Raw genomic sequence first — 22,400 nt, 5'->3', positions numbered from 1 at the left:
CTGTTATGGTGGGAACAAGATGCAGGCTGCATTAGGGTGGCATTTCATCTTATCTGTTAGAGCTGCTGGGATTATTCCTTCCTTCTCCCGTTTCAAAAGGAATTCATTATGCTGAGATGTACAGCAGGAGGATGGCTCCCTTTATAAAATTATTAGGCAGCTTTACAATTAAAATTGCCATCTTTTGTCCTGTTGCTGTTGTTTATAAGTGAGAAGAAAAGAGGAATACTAAGTAGGATTATTGTAAAGTACGTGCTCGTTCTCCAGGAGTGTATTTTGCATTTTCTTATGAAGTACTGATGTTGCTCTAACGTGCATTATTAATCACACATTTTATTTATCTCAGAGCAGTGGAAGCCCCCAGTTGGCACTGGGAGCTCCCACTGTGTGACTGCTGCACACACATGGAGTAATAAAAGAATAAAAGGGATCCTGCCTAGGTCTGTACAGGAGGTTACAGCCAGCACAGCTAAAGGTCTGCTTGCTCCAGGCCTCATGGGCCAGCAGCTTCATCCACATTTTGTTAACAGCATCCTCTCACTGTCATGGAGCCCACACAGAGCAATTGCTGCATCCAATTAAAACACCATTAGTAAATGGCAACAGATTTTGTAAAAAAAAAAAAAAAAAAAAAAAAAAAAAGCCAGTAAGGGAATGTCTTATGGTATTGCAGCCTGCTTTTCCCTTCTATTGATTCTTGATGGTATTGTAACCTAATGCAAAGCAGAGTTTATTTTTTTTACTGGATTATTATTCATAAGTGGGGCTCTACTGGGTTTGCAGTGCACATGTTGAATGCAGAAGGATGGAGGCTGGGAGAGCTGGGAATGTTCACCTGGACAAGGGTAGGCTCCAGGCAGAGCTCAGAGCACTTCCAGTGGCCAAAGGGGCTCCAGGAGAGCTGCAGAGGGTCTGGGGACAGGGGATGGAGGGACAGGACACAGGGAATGGCTTCCACTGCCACAGGGCAGGGATGGGATGTGGGGAAGGAAATATTTTTAGTTTAAAGTGCATCTGCTCAAGCAGCAAACCCACCTCAGGTGCTCTTGAAGAGTGTGATTTGTCATTTTAAAGCCACTCAGGTGCAAAGATCCAGTCAGAAGGACCAGAATGGGTTGGTAGCTGGACTGTGGAGGCTGAACTGTGGAAAGCCCTTGTGCTAATCAGAAAATGTGAGCCAAACAAAAGAATTGCCTTTATGGCTGTACATTCCATGGAGCTGTGCAGAGCTCTGAGGGTCAGGGAGTGGGTAACCCTTGTAGGACACATCTGCCTGTGCCCAAGCAGCAGCACAGGATTCACAAGTCACAGGTTTCTCTAAAAGATGCACATGAAAGGTCACGGTCTGCAAAGGAAGGGTCCAGGATTGCAGCATGTAAAAATGATGGAGTCCTCAGTTCTTTGGCACAGAAACATTGCTGTTGAGACTCATGTACCTTCCTGGGATCAGCAATGTAATTTTGAGATTATAATTTAGGAAATAGAAAGAAAATTTGAATTAAGCCTAAGTACAGGAGCCAGGAGACATTATGAACACTGTAGCTATTAATTCTCTACAAAGAAGAATAAATAAGACAAAGGCTTTAATTACCTCTCTCTCTGGGGTGCATTTGACATTCCCCCTCTGTCACAGCATGAGTTTGCTTCTTTTCTGGGCAAGTCAGACCACCTCTGCTTTCAGCAGTGCAATTTCCAGTGATGCAGGCAGAGAAGAACCACCGTGGCTCTAAAATTAGTGTAGTCTTATTTGTCTTTTCAAGTTCATTTATGTCAGTTGCCACCGGAGCCAGAGTGCAATCTCTTTTTAATCATTTCTTCATTCCCCCTTGAACGGTCACAGTGTAGCCAGCTAGGAGCAGAGATGAAAAACTCCACTTAATTTGGTTGCTTTTCATCAGGAAGTTCACTTGCCACAGAGCCACTCTATTAGAGCAGGGATGTCAAGGCAGCTCAAGACATTGGCTGTCAAAGGAGCTCCCCATAAACTCCTGCTATTTACATGCAAAACATGCCTCCCTGGTGAGCCTCAAACTGTAAACACATCTCCAGAAGAAAACTACAGGCTTAAGCTATGACAGAAACTTTTTTTTTTTCCCTTCTTTTATGTGATCTGGAAAAAAATTCCCTTGTTGTCAAAAGACTGCAAGAAGCCCCATTAAGGAAGAGCTCTTATTGCTTTAAATGCTTCCACAAAACTGCTTTGATTTTACTTCTGCAAAAAGGTTATAATTTATTTGTCTCTTTCTTCACTCCTGTCTACCCCATGGCAACTGTGATTACATACAAATAATAAAATCTGATTGTCTTGCCTTGCAGCATGACAGAATGGCTGCTTCTGCTGCAGTACTAATAGCTGGTTATTTATAGCTTTGTGCTAATTCAGCTCTGCTGAATGATGCTCTGGAAGGTCAGCTTCCCATCCATCCATCTGGGGCTCTTTGCTCTCAGCTGGGCACCTGGGCTCTGTTTTCTCCACATCCACCAGCAGCTCTTGAATGGAAGATCTGGTTCCTTCCCCTTCCCTTCTTTCATTCATCCTCAAGGCACATGAAAAATAGGAATTCTTTTTAGCATGGCCCAAAACCCCTGACAGCATTAACTCCTTTTGGTGATCCGTGGTCTAGAGATGTTTGGTGGCACCAGATGGGTGTGGGCAGTTTTTCTGTCAGAATTTCTGCTGGTGAAAGGGATTGAATAGTGAAAATTGATTAAACATACGCCCAGTTCAGAGGCCATTTAATGATCTCAGCTCCTGCTTGTGACAGCAGCACAAACAAAGTGTTGGTGTAACTGAAAAGTTACAGAACTAAGCCAAGAGCAAATACAGAACCTATTAGCTTTTGCACACAGTTCATTATTTTTTCTGAGAGCAGCTGCTAAAGTGTATCTTTATATATTGGTTCTAGTCTAACTCTGTAAGAATGTTCATTATTCAGGAATTTTAAGATCTTGTCCTCCTGATATGTGAATTGGAGACATGTATTAGAAAGGCAGCAGACACTGCTTTGGCATCAGATGGAATTTCATTAAGATTAAATTTATTCCAGTACATTTAGAAAGTAATTATTGCCACGGAAATGTTATGCCAGTCTAATATTTTTTCCTGTTAATACAGAGCCCAAAACTTTGGGTTATGTCAGGCTAAGTTGGTGGTTTTAATGTAACAATTCTCTGAGCTTCTCGTCCTTTATCCTTCTATATTCTGAATTTTGGCTTCTCCTTGAGATTGAAAGGGGACGTGGGGAAGAGCGAATGACTGTGTTACTGGAGAGAAATCTGCATATGGAATCCCAAGCAGGCAACTTCTTAAGGAAATTGAAGCTATTTCAACTCTGCAGAACCCAGTTTGTGCAGAAAGATAGATTAGGTGACCTATTAGGAATCTTTCCATTTCTGGTTTTATGCTTCTGAGAATACAATGCTTGCCACCAATGCCTGAAAGTCATTATTCCAATGTTCCTTTGCTGCTGATGAGAGATACGCCCCTCAGAGATTTCTACACATTCTTGGCATCTAAGAGATGGCAAATTAGGCAGGGAAAATGGGAGTAAGCTACAGGATATTGTAATGCCTAAATGGAAAAATAATGGACTTCCATCTCAGAATATTCCATCTACCTACAAAGTACCTGAAAGGTTATTTTGATATGACTTTTTTGGACTCAGATTTCCTCCTGTGTGTATTGGGGGTAGAAAATGAAAACGATGTAACAAGTTTGAAAATACGTAAATAAGCCAGGAGCTGGTAAATGAAAACCATCAGTTCTGGCAGTGCTGCTGCTGCCCCAGCCCAGCAGAGAAATTCCCCTGTGCTGGAGTGAGGGGGGCAGATGGTGCCAGGGCTGGTCACAGCCACCCTCTGCTCTGCTGGGAGCCGGGCACAGCCTGCAGAGCACTGCAGCAGCAGGGACTGCACACCTGGGGCTGCACATCTGGGGCTGCACATCTGGGCAGGGAAACGGCACACCTGGGGCTGCAAATCTGGGCAGGGAAACTGCACACCTGGGGCTGCACATCTGGGCAGGGAAACTGCACACCTAGGGCTGCACATCTGGGCAGGGAATCTGCACATCTGGGGCTGCACATCTGGGCAAACTGCACATCTGAGGCTGCACATCTGGGGCTGCCCCCAGGGAAAGGGCACAGGGGCTGAGTGCCTGAGGAGGTGATGAAGAGACAGACTCAGTCAAGGCTAAATAAGAATCACAGAATATCCTGAGTTGGAAGGGACCCACCAGGATCGAGTCCAGCTCCTGCCCTGCACAGACACCCAAACAGTCCCACCCTGTGCATCCCTGGGATGTCCAAACACTCCTGGAGCTCTGGCAGGTTTGGTGCTGTCACCACTGCTCAGTGCCCCACCACCTTTTGGGAGAAGAACATTTTTCTAACATCCAATCTAAACCTCCCCTGACACAAGTTCAGACCATTCCCTCGGGTCCTGTCCCTGGTAATGGGGAGCAGAGGTTGGTGCCTGCCCCTCCTCTCCTCATCATGAGGGAGCTGTAATTGTGATGACTCCTCTCAGTCTCCTGTTCTCCACCTTACCAAACCCAGCATCCTCAGCTGCTCCTCACACCCTTCCCCTTTTTTCCCCTTCACCATTTTTCTATCCCTTCTTTGGATGCTCTCTAACATCTTTCTTGCATTGTGGTGCCCAAAGCTGCCCCAGCACTGGAGGTGAGGCTGTCCCAGAGCAGAGCAGGACAATTCCCTCCCTGGGCCTGACTCACCCCAGGACAGGGATGTCCCCCCTGCCTGCCAGGGCACTGCTGGCTCATGTCCAACCTTCTGCCAACCAGGACCTATTAGTCTGAGTACAGAGGGATGGGTGCTGCAAACACAACCCCTGTTTCCAGTTATATCTCTTAAGCAAAAAGGCATAGAGTGTTTTTTTTTCTGATTTTATGAACAGAAGATAAAAAAGTGAGTGCATCTTAGAGCTCTGAGGTTGCATATTTTGCAGCATCTCTTAGAAGGGAGAAAGCTAAATGAAGAAAAACCCCTAAAGCTAGAGATGCTCAAGGCTCCTTGGAATGAGATGTGGAAAAAAAAAGTGTTCTTTGGGGAAAAAAGGGGCTATTTCCAAACAGCTTTTAGATTTATACTGGAAGTAGCCATGGGGAGGTTGTAACAGTACATGGTGTAGAGATACAGCATGGAAATACTGGCTGGTTTGAGCTCTGTAGTTGAGACACTTCATCATTCAGTTAAAATAATTACTTAGGAGAAATGTAAAGGAGAGAAACTCAGAGTAGCACAGTAATTACTTGAGAACTTTGTACATTTTCTATACATTTATGAATAGGGATTTAAAGAAACATCTCCAAATGTTCTAAAATACTGGAGAGGGGATGCTTTCTCCCACCCTGCATCTTTCCAGCTTTGCACTGAGTGTAGGTACAAAGCTGTAGCCAGTGACTGAGTTTAACCTGTTTATCCCTAGGATAGCAGACAGAACACACAGTTACAGCTGAGATGGTATCTCTGACAAAGGCTGGGACTTCAGGAAGCTCAACACAACAGGACTTCTGTGTTTTTAAATGATTAATTAGATCTTTCTTTAAACAAGCAAACACTTGGACATTTACCCAATATTCAGCTCAGTATTTGCCAAAATAATTACTGACATGAGGTGAGGGCTCTTTTCAAGTCCTCCTTACCAGAAGCCATTCCACAGAAAATTAGTTCAATGTTTTGGGCTTCCTGCAATCTCCTTTCCCAATAATTAGTTCCATTAAAACACAAAATCTTCCTTTTGCTCTGGTTTCTTGTTGAGGAGGACTCACATGTCAAAGCTTCAGCTCTGTCATAATTTTTATAACAAATAGCTTCAAAGCTATTTATTGTACAACATAAAAGAAAAACTAAAGCTTTTGATTACTGGACTTTAGAGGGACTAGATAAATTGGCAAACAGGTGGATTGGAATATGATGAAAAAGATCAACCTTAACTATGGCTTGGTACAATGGGAAACCAGAACTTAGGCAGGCACTTCGATCAAGACTAAAGTTGTATTTCTTGAGTAGGAGCAGGCTCCTGAACTGATTATTTCATTAGGTAAAATATTTATTGACCTTACTAGTTAAAAAGATAGTTTCTCTTTCAGTGACTTGGATTACTTCTTTGCTGTTGGGCTTTTATCAGCACCAGGCTGATTTTTACACAAAAATACACAGCAAGAGTTCCTAGCTCTGTAGAGAACAGCCAAGAGGGTGTCAGGATTTGGGGGGATTTCCTGTGATTTCCTGAAGGTTTGGAGCTGGGGAAGGAGCCTCAGTGCTGCAGAAAGTTCCCTCAAGGATGACCCAACACACAGAACAGGGCACAGAAACCGATATTTGAGTAATGACTGAAAAAAGAATCCTGTAAACAGACCTGTGAGGATATCACTGTGATATCACTTTGAACTGAGCCTCTTGTTTTCAATCAAAACTACCTAAAATTACTGTGCAAACCTAATTATCTTTAGACCTGTTTTTTGCGTGACAAATACTCTTATTCAGAAAGCATCTTACTAATATTCTGACCCAGGTCATGGTTACTCAACTGTTGTTTTTTCCTGTGATGCTGCAAATTTATATTATCAAAGAAAAACAAGATTTTTTTGTTTGTTTTGTTCTTTGGTTTGTTGGCTGGTTAGTTTTGGATTGGTTTTGTTCTTTTTTTCTACTTTATTATTTTTTGTGTGTGTCACACATCTCCATTGTAAATTTTGAACAGCACATTGGAGTTATTTGAGCTCAGGTGGAAGAAGGGATCCAAACCCCAAGAATTCCATGACCTCTTTTACCTCTGCTGTGCTTACAGGAGTTCCAGCACAGTAACATTTTCTTTGAATTATTAATTTACCCACACTGCAGATCATAGCTCACTGGAGGGAGCAGTAACTGAAGAATCTCTTCTGCTTGGGAGTGATGGGCTTGTAATGAACATTTTTGTCCCTCAGCAGCAGCACTGAGGGCTGATGATGGGAAGGGTAAAACACACATTTAATGCAGGGAGCTGGTGGTGAGCAGTGCAATTGCTGCTGCTTAGCTGGACATTATTTTCCTCCTGTGCTGTTTTCATCCTGGAGGCCTGAGTTACTTGGTGAACAGGAACTCTTAAAGGCCCCTTAAAGTGCAATTAAACCAAAGGATAAATATCCATTCTAGCTCTGAAAAGCCAGAGGCTTCAACTTCTGTGAAAGCTGGACCTCCCTGCATGAACATTAAATCCAACATAAAGAAAAAAAAACTAAATTAGAGGATGAGTAGTTTAAGCAAACTGTTAAATTTCAATCCTGGCTTTAATTAAGTGACTATTATGTTTCCAAGCACTTTAAAAACTTCTCTTCCATGCATTAAATTATTATTAAAGATAATTTTTGAAAATTACTAATAGAATTTTCTAGGATAGATTGAGTATAAATTGAGTCTGTATATTAATATTTTTGGTATTTGATTAGAATTCATCAATAAAACTAGCTTTTAATTATCCTTTTTGAACATTCTTTCTTATGTGGATGCTCTCCTTTGTAATACTGTATAATGAATACATTTAGAAGCATCTGTGAGTTTTTGCTTCATGTACTTGACATGATTCTGGCCTTTTAACTTCTAAAACATTTCTCCAATTAAGCTGTTCAAGCCCTTAAGGCTGTCCACAGCTGCTGCAAATTGATTGCTCCCATGATGGTATTTAGAATCCCTTGCTGAAACATGAGAGGGCAAACCCCAGCATTTTGTAATATCTTTTTTTTTTTTTTTTTAAATTATTATTATTATTCCAGATTTCCTGCACGTTTTTAAAGACAATCTGAAAGTTGCAGTTGTCCTTTCTTCCTCCTCATCTCCCTCCTATACTATTCTTCTTGAAAATGTTTATTTCTAAAGGCCAATCTATCTTGGGTTAATCTTTAAAAATGTTCTGTGGAGTACCTTTGGTTGGTGGAAATCTGCAGCATAAACGAGAAAGCCTTAAACATTATAGAGAAATAGAATTGCAGCTGTAGGAATTGAGGGGTTTAAGGTGGTTTGTGTTGAAATCTTTGCCCATTTCTGAGTTGGAGTCACTCATTACTGGGGAAGTCAGGCATGGCCTGAGAGCTGAGCACCCCTCAATTCCTGGAATTCCCTGTGGGATTTCATGGATGGAGAGGTCTGGTGCTGCCCTTCTACACAGGAACCTGTTCTTCACTTCATCCACAAAATTCTGCTCCTGCTGTGGCCTTACTTCTAATGCTTCTCTCCAGAGTTTCTCTGCTTTTGGTCCAAACACTTGTGGAAACTTTTGGAGGGCACTATTTGGATAAACATTCACATCAAGGGCTGTCAAATCCCCAAAAATTGCAGATTTTCTCAGAAAGCCAAAAATATCAAGAATTTGTGTCAGTCTTTTGCAAATATTCCTTATATTTCCCATAAGAACCTGCTAATAACTGTGGATTTAGAATGTGGTTTTCCCCAGAACACTGTGTAGCTGATCTGTTAAGTACCACACTGAGCTGGTTTTGGACTGCTGGGATTTCAGGTTTGTGGCTGAGCATTGATAAATGAGGTTTTCCTATTTATCTGGAAGTTCAGACATGGCCAATGAGCCTGTTATAACAGGGTATAAAAGAGTGGTGACTGGATTGGCAAGCATCAGAAATGAAGAGTTTATGACATTATTTAGTTTGACATTTAGTCTTGATCCTCTCATTAACCACTGAAATCTCCCACTCCAGTAAATTCCAGGAAGCCCTCTCCCCTCTAAGCACTTTATTTGAGAAAGGCTAAAAGGTAATTCCTTAAGCAGAGCTTCCAGTCTCATTAGTTTGACATTAAATCAGTTTGCTTTCATGATTTTTATTTGCACACTGTTATTGATGGACATTTAATACTAAATTTCAACCTGCAGTGAAAGAAATTCCAGCCAGGCAGCAGATTGGATAACACAAGGATGAAGTTTCTGTTATCAGGAGCACCACTGCTCTTTTAAAGAGTGGGAATGGTTTAATTTCATCTCATCTAATTGTTATCAGCAAGTTGCCATTGGTTCATTAAAAACATTGCCCATTGAAATAGCAGCACTGTAATGACTTTATATAAAGGTCTGCTTCCAAGGCACTTTGTTGTTCATGGCAGACACAAATTAAAATGAATTATTCTGAAGATTATTTTTTCAGTTACTTCATTTCATCATAATTCTAAAAGCTAGAAGTCAGAATCTAATTTTCTTCCTAAATTATTTTTAACATTTAAATGAGGAAGAAAGGAAACAAATTTATCTAGTAATAGCCTGAGACTTGTTTATGCTTTTTTTTAATTGCTTCTTTTCCAAATGAACATTATACCAGCTAAACTCATTGTCATATTTATCCATATATTCAGTGTTACATGCTAATTTTCTGACAGAAAATCAGAGCATTAACTTTGAGAGGATTCAGCATTACTTTTAAATGTTGTAAGCTTTTTTGAAGGAAAGATGACGAAAATCAATTTCAAGATGGCTATTTAAATCATCTTCATTATCATCATTATCAATATCTTGGCTTAAATAAAAAAAAAATAACTGAATAAATTTTTTCCCTGAATAAAATTAATATTTTTATTATATTTCATGCACTCAGTGTTAAAAGTTCCTTTAGCCAGGGCATCTTTGTAACTTCATTGCCTAGAGAGGAAATTTTATGCAACTAAAGGAGAAATTATTGCAATTTTTAATATAATTTTAAAAATGGCCTGAAAATCATGGAACAGCAAAGCATAAGAGGACTGTCTACCCTAACTTCTGCCTTAAAATGCAACCTGTAGCAAGAGCAAAATAACGGAATGTGTTAAAAATATTTACATCAATTCTCTTGGCGCAAACAGCAGCAATCTGCAATTATCTCCTTGTTATGCTTTGCTCTCTGATTAGCATGGAAGGGGAGGGACCAGGACAGAACAGGCAGAGCAGGAAGGCAGCCAGCACATTTGCTGCCACTTGTGTATACATAATCTTAATAAATCAAATTGGCAAAGTATCAGCTGGCACTCGGTTACTGTGTGTGTGTTCTGCAGCCGTCCTATACAAAATGCAATTTTTTGGACACAATCAATAATTATTATTGCAGCCATCACAATTAAACAGTAAGAAGCAAGTTATTAAACTCCTCTGATGGTGTTTTCAGTGAGAGGTAATGAACTGTGCACTCTAGAATTAATCTTACTGGTTTTGTCTGAATTTGACTCAGCGTTGGAGCCTTTGTCATTGGGACAGACTGGCACCCTCTGTCCTCAAGGCACAATGCTGCTTCTCTCCAGCTTTTGGAGAAATCTCAGTGAACTCTCAAACATGCCACAGTGATTTTTTTTATGTTAGTAAGCAATTAGTTTTCCACTCTTTTAAAAAACTCACTTCAGCAATCAGCAAAGAGCATATCCATTATAACAAAATTTTCACATCTTGGAACTTCTTCCTGGTCTAACTGTTAGGAACAAGTTCCTAAGTTTGTTCAGTTTCCATGTTAATTGTTAATGTTGAATTCCAAGCCTTACCCTGTTCTGATTCCTAATTATTGTTAATTGTTGATGTTAAATTATTGTCTTCATTCTGTTTCAGCCCTCAATTGTCTCACCTATGTGCCCTTTCCCTTCTGTTGGGTCATGCTGCTGCTGCTGCTGCTGCCCTGAAATGGCGCCTGTGAGGAGGGTGATGTCATTGAGTTATATGCAAATGAAGGAGTGCAAAGGAGAGCGGGGCACTATTTGGAGTTAAAAACCTCTTAAAACAACGAACCCAAATGACATTTGGAAATGAAGATAGTGTCCCCAGGTTGGGAAAACAGTGCAGAACATGAATTTATCATCCTGAGCTTCTTTGTTCCGTTGCCATGACCTGAACAGCACCCTACCAACATAACACCCATGGACTATGAGCCAAAAATGGCCTTTCTTGGGATTTTTGTTGAGGACGGAAGCCCCAGCTCTGCCTGAGCAGACAAACTGCACTGCTCCTCCTCTGGCTCATCCATTGGGAGCAGCGGCGGCGTGCGCAACCCCTCGGGCTCCCCACCCAAGCTGATTTTCTAATAAAGGCCTTACAAAGGAGGAAGTCTCCTGGCCCTGTTCATTTCAGCTGGGGGCTCGTCCGGGATAGCCACGCCCGAAGAGGACCAGGGACGGGATGGCCATTGGGCCTCCAGGACAGCTGGCTACAAGGACTGGAAGATCAGCCTGGGACGACGGACGGCAGGAGCGCCGGTAAGTACAGCTGGTGGCGGGACAAGGAGGCGAACGAGTGAGGTGTGAGTGAGACGGGGGCCGGCAGCTCGGACCCCCGAAGCGAGTGTGGACCCCTCAGTACCGCGGTTCCGGATCTCCTGCGAGGGGGCCGGCCGGGAACAGGGGGAAGCGAGTGAGGCCTACCAAGGCCCAGTGAGTGCGTGAGGCGTCTCCTTGGGGATAGAGCAGGTTCCCCCCTCCGGGCGTGCGGAGGAAAGCCCAGGGTGTGAGGGGCACGCATTAGAGCAGCCCCCCTTGAGGAGGGCAGCTTAGCTGACTCTGGGCACATGGAGGCCTAGGTGTTAGTGTGAGTTGTGCACAATCTTTACAGGCTACCCCAGGTACTGCCGGCGCCAAGTGTCCAAGAAGGCCCCGGTCCCCAGAGTTGGACCAGACATGCGGTAGGTGGTGCGCTGTCCCAGTTGTTCAGATTTTCATCTTTCCAGCACTGAAATTTCTCTTTTGAAGCTCGACATTGATAACCAGAACTCATTGGTATTGCTTCTTTGTTAGAGCCTTGTTTACTCCGTCTGCCTCAATGCTGCATGAGTTATACTTGCAAATACAACAAATCCTTGCAGGAACAAAGGCCATTACTGGTTTTGATAATCCTGAATTAGATCAGATTGTTTGGGAGTGGGCAGCAGAGGCTGAGGTTAACAACTCAAGGTCGTTCTCTGGGCCAGCAGAAATTCATGCTGTGAACCTACATTTATTTTGCTCTAGTCAAACAAGAATTCTGAACATACTTAATTATGTATATATGTATATCTTAGAGAATAATTGAGAAGACGTCTCTGGAGGTTAACTGATTTAATACCCTGCTCAAAGCAAGGCTGAATGCTGGGTTAGTTCAGGCCAATGACTTTGATTTTAGGTTTTTATTCCTGTAGAAGTCTGGTTTAGAAGGTGTGAATGAAGTGCATTGAACAAAAGGAAAAATCAGCAGAGAGGTGTAAAATTAGGCAAAAAATGGGAGTTGGAGGGAGGTTGTCTATCCTAAAATTAGGAGGAAAAATGAAAAGGAGAAAGAGGGAAATCAGCAAAATGGGAATGTGGGCAAAGCAGAATCAGTCTGCAGAAATCAATGCAATTTATTGTCCATTTAAGATGGAAGGCGAGAAAGACAAAATCCACATCTCCTTTCCCCTGGACACAACTGTGCCCTGGGCAGGGCTAGCAGGAAAGGGCAGCAGAAACAGGGATTGTGTTCCCTCTTCAGAGGGTGGAGATGAGTCTGGAGATTTGTTCCTGCTCTCTCTAGTTACTCCTTGAAAGATGAAAAAAATTGATCAGAGTGGAGGGTGTTGCAGCTTCACCAAAACTTGTGCCTTCAGAAAGAGAGAGGGAGTCATTCCTTTCTACTGATGGGATTTTTGCCTTTCATTTGCTCCCTTCCAGGAAAAAAACCTCCAAACATATATATTAGAAAGTATATCCTCCTCACCTCCTTCCTTCCCAAATTAATCCACTCCTTATAAAGAGACACCATGGCCCAATGGCCATTTATTCATTTGGAAGCCATAAGCAACCTGTGAGTTGGATATCCTGCTTCTAAATGTAGTTAGATAATATTAATAGAGGGGAAAAAAGCTTTCCAATATTAGGAAAGCATATTCATCATGAGTAGAACAAATATGTGCACTAATCTGCTGCAAAGTGTTGCTGAAAATAGTGCTCCTGAATGGAGGGGAAGTTGGTGTTTCTCCCTGGAATACTCAGTCTGAACACCCAATTAGGGCTTATAGAGGCAATTAAGGCACTCACAGAGAAGCAGCAGAGTTGTTTGAGCATGGCATTCCACTTGAATTAATATATTCCAGTTCTTTGGGAGGTTAATTAGAGCCAGTTGTGATGGGGGAAATGGAAAAGGACATGGTAGGGTGAAATTGCTGACTAATTCCATGGTTTAAGCTGAGCAGATGTATGGTGGTAGCCATGACTTTGTGGATACTCTGAATTTTGGCTTAAGATAAGCCCTTAGTCCAAAGTTTGATAGATTTTTTTAAAATTGTTATTTTTATTTCTTCTCTTCGCATTTTCCATTTAGCATTAATTTCAAATAAAAAGTCAGATTGTGTTCTTTACATCTACAGCCATCACTATCGTATCTGAAAAATTGAAGGTTTTATCTATACCCTACTCCACCTATAAAAACTTAACAGCTTGCTACATAAAATAATTAAAACCTGAGCTTTCCTCTTTGTCTTTTAAAGAGCTCCTGTGATTTCTAAACCTCTTCTAAGACACTTGTCCTGCCGTTACTCCCTGCCAGAGCATTTAGACAATTTGTGATGCATTTTCCTTACTCTTGGGAACGCAGGCAAAACCAAATGAACACCTATTGGGTTGTGTGCTGCTTCTGAGTGCCAATTATCTGAGAATAACTCGGTAATTATGTGACAAATGCCCTTGTACCAGTGAGTGAGAGATCTGTTATTCCCCAGTGAAACAGTTGGATGCACCTCAAGGTAATTCTGCTTCCTTCAGAAAAGATTTGCTTCTTAACAAAAATGAATGTGTTGCTACATGATAAGTTATTATTAAATGTGTAATTTATGGTAATTTTAGGTAGCACAGACTGACTGCCTTTTGGTCTTTGTTTCTTGAAAGAATGCCAAGCACACAGATTTCCTATCCCAGGGCTTTTGCAAACTTCACCTCATGTTTTGCAGCATCTCAGTAAAATAGGAAAAGTAGCCTGTAAACTATAAATGACTGGCTGAGGTTCAGATCATGGAGAAGCCCTTAGCTCTTCTGAGACTGCATTGTAGGTGAGGGGAAAAAAGAATAAAAACAGGAAAAAAATGTTAATATGGACTCAAACCTCTAATGGAAAATTACTTAATCAAAAATATTAAAACTTTTCTCCCATATACCATTAATTGGACTGTCTTTTTCCCTTTTTTAAAATTAGTTGGGCAGTGTAGGTTGAAGGACAGCAGACCAATTAATTGGGACAGCAGCCCCATTAATTGACCTGCAGCTGGTTTTGCATTATTCAGGGTATTGCATCCAGTTGCTGTTTCCTACAGCACAGAAAACAGTTTGATTGGTTTAATTCTCAGTCTCCACAGGCTTGAGAATATTTATTTAAACACCCAGAGATTCAACATTCTGAAGGAGCTCTGAGAACTGACCCTAACAGACTCATCTCCCCACCTGGAGATTTGGGCATGCACACATAAATGTCAGGGTTTAAATGTGCCATTGCTGTTGGTGCACATTGGTGCTCCTGCACAAAGGATGTGTGTCACATCTGACAGAAATGCTGGCTAAAATAAAAGAGAAGTTTGCATTTATTTTTCAATTCATTAGACTTTGTGTCAATGGACTGGTCTGTCTGAAAAGCAGGTAGTGTGGATATTCAGCTGTGCAAAACTGGCACTGAGTTTGAGAAGGTGGGGGATGATTACTCTGTTATTGGAGGAGTTTTTTCCTTTTCTTTAATGAAAAGTACAATCATCTGTCTGCTTGTGGAATCTATACTCTGATTCACTTCAGGAACAGTTGTCCTTCAATAGATTTTACAGTGCCCAAACAGATATTTTGGTGAGGAACGCTTTAATTTCCAGTGGACTGCATGTGGCCAGCTGTTACACTACCAACATCATGCAGGACAGATGTTTGTTAAAATGACTGGGATTAGAATAGATATCCTGCAACCTTCTTATTTTGCCAATAGAATTAGGCTGCAGGAAAAGAACTTACACTGATTAAATGTTTTCCAAGCAGACACTTGCACATCAGAAGCAATAGCAATGCCCAGCAGCATTGTCTGATAATCTGTAGTGCCTTACAGGGATTAATGCTGCTCCAGCCAAAGAGAAAAAAGTCACAATAACAGGGCCATGGGCTTACATGACCCAAGTGCAGATTTTCTGGAAGTTGCACTCTGCTTCTTTGGGTTCCCTCTGCTCTGTGTGGAAAGTGTCTTTATTCCCCAAATACATCTGTGTTTTAAAAACTGATTGTCAGTGCCATAACTGCAATGAGAGCCCAGTAAATTTCTCCTTGAAAAATGTCCTCACCAATGTTTTGTTCCCTTAAAAGTGTGGGTTTTGCAAATATGCCATGATCATTCTTCTCCCATTTCAGCTCTTACACCAGCACAAATCACATCAGGTATAAGCTTGGTTCCACCCACTGCACTTTCTGTAGGAACAAATTCTTTCCCATAATAGCAGCAGCTCAGCTCCTTGTGTCACTGTGCAGGCAGCCCTCACCTCAGCTGACCCTGATCAGCATCACTGCAGCCACAAATAAATAAATAAACAAACAAATTTGTATTCCCAAGTGCTCTCCTTACATTTTTCTTATTTTTCTCCCATGTGATCAGAATCTGTGCTGGAAGGGGTAGCCTGGGTTCAAGTGATATGCAAGACAAAATCTTGGAAGACTCAAAACCACACCAAAACTGAATTTTTACAATCCTGCCTTTTATATAAAAACCATTTAACATGTCTCTAACAGTCTTCTCTAGAGTTTGAGTAGGAACCTATAAAACTTTAAAAAGCCAGGCAATCTAATAGAAAATTCTATATCTGCTGTAAAAAATTTTAGGCTGCTTTCAAATTAGAAATTACAGTCTGCAAATTGAATTTTATAGATATCTTCCATGAGAATGGAATTCATATCAAAATGAAATAAAAGGCACTACTGTTAGATTTCACCATTGTTATAGGGTTGTTGTTCTTTTTTAAAAAAAAAACAACTACAAGAGTAGAGAGAGTCATGGTCTAGAATTTAATATGGTTAAAATGGTTTTGCCAATAAAATCATTCTAAAATAAATTTATGTAGGAATATTCAGATATCTGAATTTGTCAAATTGGGACAAAAATCTTAACCTGCAACAAGCTCTTTCAGGAGGCCAGCCAGAAGAGAGCTGCTAAATTCCCTGAAATATCATTTTGCTAAATGTTTGTAGCCTTTACAGTTTAGCAGGAAAACACTGATCAGTTGATTCCTGCCTCAGAATTACAGTGGGAAGTTTTCAAATTAAACGTATGAAGTAAAACACAGAGCTGGAAAACCATTCTAAATAATTTCACTTCTTGAACTGTGATCCCAGACTGTCAGATGAAATGGAATGTGCTGTTTTGGTGATTTTCTTCCTCTTAATAAAATTGCAGCAATAATTGGAAGTGTAGGACTCTGCTCTGACTTTGGAATTTGATTCTTGAGAATGTGAAGTGTTTTATGGGAGCAGAGGAGTGTAATTTGCTGGCTTTTACAAATGACTTCGATACTCTGGGCACTTCAGCTCTTGAAATGGTGTCCTCAGAGCTGGATTTTGACACCAATATTGCAATTTCAAATCATTGCTCAAGTTCTGTAGAGATCACATGGGTTTCTGTATTTACCACTATTATTTGCAGTAAGAGGACACATTCATTTGGCCAAGTTGTTTTTTCTTTTTTTTTTGGTTTTGTTTTTGACTGCAATGGCCAGTGCAGTGACTCTGCATTGGGTGGGGCTGTCACTACCTCTGGCAGGTCAGGGATCCTTGCAGAAAATCTGCAACAGGGATGTCACCAGAAAAAGTGTCCCAGTGTCCCAACTGACTTGAATTTTTACAGTTACTGGAATACTAATGTGTCACCTTTGGTTTTTTTTTATTTTTTTTCCTTTAACATACCAATATACCACTGTAAAAGTCACTGATGTTTTCAGTGGCTCTGGGAATCCACAGCTCTTACTGCAGGGAAATCAAAACCTTGGCCCAGGTACCTTTGTTATGGTGCTGCTCTTTGTTGTCTGGGATAAATCTGGTTGTTGTGAATTAGAGAAGGTTTTCCTTGGAAAAGAAGCCTTTTAGTAACAGAATTTGAAGAATGGAGATGTTGCAAGGGCAGCTTTGCCTTTTCACTGAGACAGCATTTTTCAATAAAACAATTTGTCAGAGGAGTGCTGAGCAGCCCTTGTTTCGAGCTCTGTTCTGTTTGATGGAGAGCAAGCATTTGGAAACATCCCAAGGTTTTTAATCTCTGATTTATTCTCTATTACTTGTGTCTTGGTTTATTTTAAGATGAGTTTCAATATGCTTAAAGGCCATTTCTAGTAGGAGGAAATCTGTTAAATGGAGAACACTGAAAGATTGAAAATTCTCTTCAACCTAGCCCTTACTGGATGTAATTTTGGGCAATTTACTTTCTTGTATCCCACAAAACTGAGTGATAGAATAATACAAAAAGAGAAAAAGAATATATTTTACAAATACTGTTGTTTTCTTTTTTTTTTTTTTTTTGGTTGGTCAGTTGGTTAGTTGGTTGTGGTTTTTTTGGTTTTTGTGGATTTTTTTGGTTTTGTTTCCGTTTTTTATTTTTTTGTTTTGGTTTTTTTGTTAGTTTTAGGTTTTTGGGGTTTTATTGGTTTTTTGGTTGTGTTTTTTTGGGTTTTTTTTGGTGGGTGGAGCAGGACATTTGAACCTTTGGGGCATTTTTCTGCTGTTGCAAACCTGCATTTGTCGTGGCTGTTGAGAGATTTCACACCCATGACTGTATAATCCTCTTCCTTCAGCAGAGAAAATCATTGTTTTGTCCAAATTCCTTACTAGAAATACTTGAAACTCTAAGGTTTCATTTTCACATGTTGGTGATGGTTAGTGTAGACTGTTGAGTTTATTTTTTGCTCTTCACTTAACAAGGATTTATTAGTAAAGTGAAACAAAACATAGTGTAAAGTTCACCAAGCTGCTTAAAAGTTAGGCTGCCAAAAATTTATCAACGTTCAGGAAAAGAAAAAATCAATGACTAAAAGTTCATTCCATTCTGTTTTTTCTAAGATATAATTTTTCTAAAGACTGCCATTTTTATTTGCAATACAATAGACTCAGTCTGATTTCAGAGGGTTTTATCAATGTCTGCTATTATTTACCTTAGAAAAAAAGAAAGAAAAATGAAAATGTGATAGTTCCCAATAATATTTCAGTGGCAAATTAGGAATGCCATTAAATTGTCTTATTCTTGTCCTCAAAAAACCCCAGACTGTGGTGCCACTGCTTTTTCCATTTCTGATGGTGAGTGGTACAAGAACAACATAAATCGAGAGAACAACTAAAAGATTTATTTCCTTGTTGGTGTTCTCAAATTTTGAATGTCAAAATAAACAGTTACAATGAAGGTTTCAATGAAATGGGAAGAAATGAAAAGGTCTTGCTTGGATCACAAAGAATCTGCAGAATAGCACTTCCCCCTGTTGTTGGAATAATCACTTGTTTCCACAATTCTGCTTTTTTTATTTCTGTTGTGCTGAATTCACCATATGTTTAGACTAAGCCTGTAACTATTTATTACTGACAGCAGTGCACCAAATGCTTGATTCCAAAGCAGAGCTAGACAAAACCAGATTTGCTTTGTTTTTATAAAGACAATGATAATTTATACAGAAATTTAGAATTTATTGCATAAAAATAACAACAATTGTAAGGAAAATGTTTGATTTCAAAAAGCTTTAAAATGCTTTCAGTATATAAATCTGCTCTAAATAATTTCTCATTTCCATTTTGAAACCATTAACTGGAATTTTTTCTCATAATTTTTTAAGGAAGCATTTGGGAAAATGATCTCAAAAAAGTAGAAGAGGAATACAAATTCCAAATAAGAATGTGTTAGAATGTCAACAAATTCAATGTGTAGGAAATGTTTCCATATCTCAGCTCTGTCTGGAATACTGGAAGTATTTTTTGTTGTTGTTGTCTGGAGTATCTATAGTGAGGAATGGCAAATCCATGTTTAGCCACCAAAGACAGAAGGCACAAAACTGGTGCATGTTGGCAGAGTAAATTAGAATTAATTAGGCAGATACATAATTTATAAAGTGAATTAGAAATAACGAGGCAGATTCTCCAAATCGTTATTTTTCACTGGCTGTGCTGTGAGTTGCTCTTCATCCAGGTGATGATTTCCTTGTGTTCCAACAGACCTGAACTCCCTCCCATGATCAGCAAAACCCTGCAGGGAGTTTTAAACCCCAGCCCCTGCTGTTCAAGCACCTTGGAGAGGTCTGGAGGAAAATGTTGGCTCTGCAGTGTGTGACAATCCGTGGGCACAGAGTGACCCTGTTTGTACCAGGTACAAACCCTGAGCCCTGCCAGGATTTCTGGGTGACAGCAAACACACTCTGGAGGCTGCAGCGATGCTCACAAGGCAAAGATGAGCTTATGGAGTTGAGTTTATGGAGTTGCTGTGGCGCGCGAGTTCTTCAAACAGCAATGATTTCTCATTAAAAAAAACATCAAGCAAGCATCACATCCTTAAATCACAGACTCCACTCTCAATTCATTGGTGGAAAAGGGGATTTCTGGCATTTTCCCTGTGATTTTTTCTTTGACACTGGCCCTGCCAAAACCTTTATGCAGGGGTACAGAGATTTTATCATGCCAGTCTCAAGTGCATCCTGAAGTGCCTTCGAAGTGCAACATGGGATTTTTCTGTTCCAGTTTTAGTCACACTGGTAGGAAAATGCCTGACCCTCATTCCCTGTCCTGATGATCATTCATGGTATTGTTTTAAATCAAAACTGAGCTATGAGGAAAGAATCATACAATGGGTGGAAGGGACCTTGAATCTCACCCAGGACACTTCCACTGTCCCAGGGTGCTCCAAGCCCAATGTCCAGCCTGGCCCTCTCAGGAAATAATTCTTAAAAAAAATAAAATTCTACTCTCATTTTGAAGCCATTCCCACTTGTCCTGTCACTCTGTGTCCTTGGAAATTGTCTCTCTCCACCTTCCTTGTACCTTGTTGTGTCCCTTCAGGTGCTGGAAAGCCACAATTCCAGTGTTTGGTGTTTTAAGTTAAATAACTATTAATATGCATCATCTCTAAAACAAATATTTATATTTTCAACTACTCAAACAACAAATAAATGCTGAGGAAATTTGAATATATTTCCTAGGTGGTAGTCAAAGAAGAAAGTGATCTTTTATTGGAATTTCAAAAAGCTGCTTCTGAAATGCAGTTACTGTAATTGTGTCACTTTTTTGGCATATGTGCTATTAGATTTATTTAATTTTGTATATGTCTCTGCAATTAAAGTGACTTGGAGAGATCATCTTTATCCTTGACTTTCTGTATGTAAAGAGACTAAATATAGACCAGTAATGAGGCAAGCATTTATTGGCAAAGTTTGTTGTCTTAAGCTAATATTGTACTTAGGTTGTATTAGGTCTCTTCTTGTTAGAAGGAGCTGAGACAGCTTGATTTTAAATATTAAAAATCAGATGAAAAATTAAATAGCTTTGCATGTTTTGCTTCCTCAGGGAAACAAGTTTTGGCCCACAGAAGTTCCAGGTAACAGTCAGTTCCCTGGGGGCTTTCAGCATCTCTTTTCTGTTTCCTTTCTGCCTTTTTCAAGGAGTTTGCTCATTAGAAATAACATTTATCCTTTTCGGGCTATAAGTAAAGTTTTTAAAAACCCCATTGAAACTCCAGAATCTCCATTTCCCCCTATTAATGCTGTTTACCTATTGAAAAATTATTTAAGCATAAAAAATATTATTGACCTGACAACAACTCTAAGTAAGAAAATAAAAATCCTCATTTAGATATGCAGAGATCCCAGATTCACAGACAAAATAAAAAGAAAAAAACAGGCTAGAGGAGGGAAGTCAAGCAGTCAAAGTTTGCTATATCTGTTTTTTTTTCTCTGATACATTTTGTCTTCAACTCTTTCCCCTGTTACTTTCAAGAATTCAGGTTTATTTTTTCCCTGCTAACTTATGAGATTTGCTGGTTGAATTTATTAACTTTAATTGTTTATGAGTGTAATCCACTTTGCAAAGAATGGGAGGAGAGAAATAGAAAGGGAAAGAGACTCAGGATGGCTTTAACCCTGTGACTGTTGCCCTTAAAGGAAACCTCATGTTTCTTGTTCCAAGTGTCATAATAATCCATGCAATTGTTTTATTTATTTCTGCCTTTAGAGACAAAAAAACCCTAAACTTACAATAAGTAATTGAAAAGTTAAAAAAAAGGTAATAAAAAGCTTTATTTTGTTATGTGTGTGTGTATAGTATGGTACTATTTACTCAACAACATTTTCTAAATGGTGTGTTAGTAAAGAATTAGTAAATTAGTATATTTAGACTTTCACAGAAGGCTCATGGAATATCCAATATGAAAGTGAAAAAAACCTGTTCACCTGCTGCTGCATGTACCTGAATATTATTCACTTCAGGATTAAAGTGTTAAACTACTATTATGTGGGATTTTATGTACTAACTCATGATAGGTTTAATTTTAATAAAAATAAAATCAAAACTATAAATTAAAAGTTTTGCATAATTAATGCCAACAATTATTCTTTGCAGCCAAAGTGGAACTTTTCTTTGCTAATCATTGGAGATGAAATAATGGGATAATAAAGGCATAGCACTGGGGTGTAAATGATTGATTAGCAAAGAAAAAAAATAAGAAAATACAGACTTAAAAGGTATTTTTAAAATTGAATTCTGAGTTTGAGTGGAACAGTATTTGACAGAAGAATGTAGATAAAGTTTTGCATTGATTTTAGGAAGGGGGGGAGTCATAAGCCTAAATGCTTATACATAATGAATCTTATTTCTGGTTTAATGGCATTGTCACATCATTTTAGCAAATTAAATTACCCTGGTGCAGAAGGGGCTCAGGCAGCAGTGAGACACAGATTGATCCCACAGCTGGGACAGAGCTGGGACAGGAGATTTAAAGGAAGGGTTTGCAGGGGGCTGCTTCAGTCTTTGCTGTTGTGGCAGCCTGGTGGCTCATGGTTGTGAGCTGGAGTTTGTCCCAAACTGGGTTTTCTTTTGTCCTAACCCCTCTGTGCAGCACTTCATTCTGATTCTTTTAGCTCCTCTTGCTCCTCTCTACACATTAAAGTGCCCTCAGCTCAGATCTGCCTCTCTTTTATTGGAAATTTGGAGATCCAGCATTCTGGTCAGGACTTGCATCCCCACGAGTATGGAACTGTTATTGAATAATTATTGATTTCCACATTTGAAGTGACAAGCCATTGTGATTTCCAGTGCTCCAGCACATTTGCAGATTTTTTCTTTAAAGATTCTTTTTTAGCTGCCAGCATTTAAACCTCCAGAATCTGCCCCTTGGCACCCCTGCCAAGCTGATTGCACAGCACAAGGAACCAAGGCTGGAGGAGGAATTGCTTTGTCCAGCAGCCCAGGTGACAT

Source organism: Catharus ustulatus, chromosome 14 (assembly GCF_009819885.2).
Source record: "Catharus ustulatus isolate bCatUst1 chromosome 14, bCatUst1.pri.v2, whole genome shotgun sequence".
NCBI classification, from domain to species: domain Eukaryota; kingdom Metazoa; phylum Chordata; class Aves; order Passeriformes; family Turdidae; genus Catharus; species Catharus ustulatus.
This window is presented reverse-complemented; position numbering follows the sequence as displayed.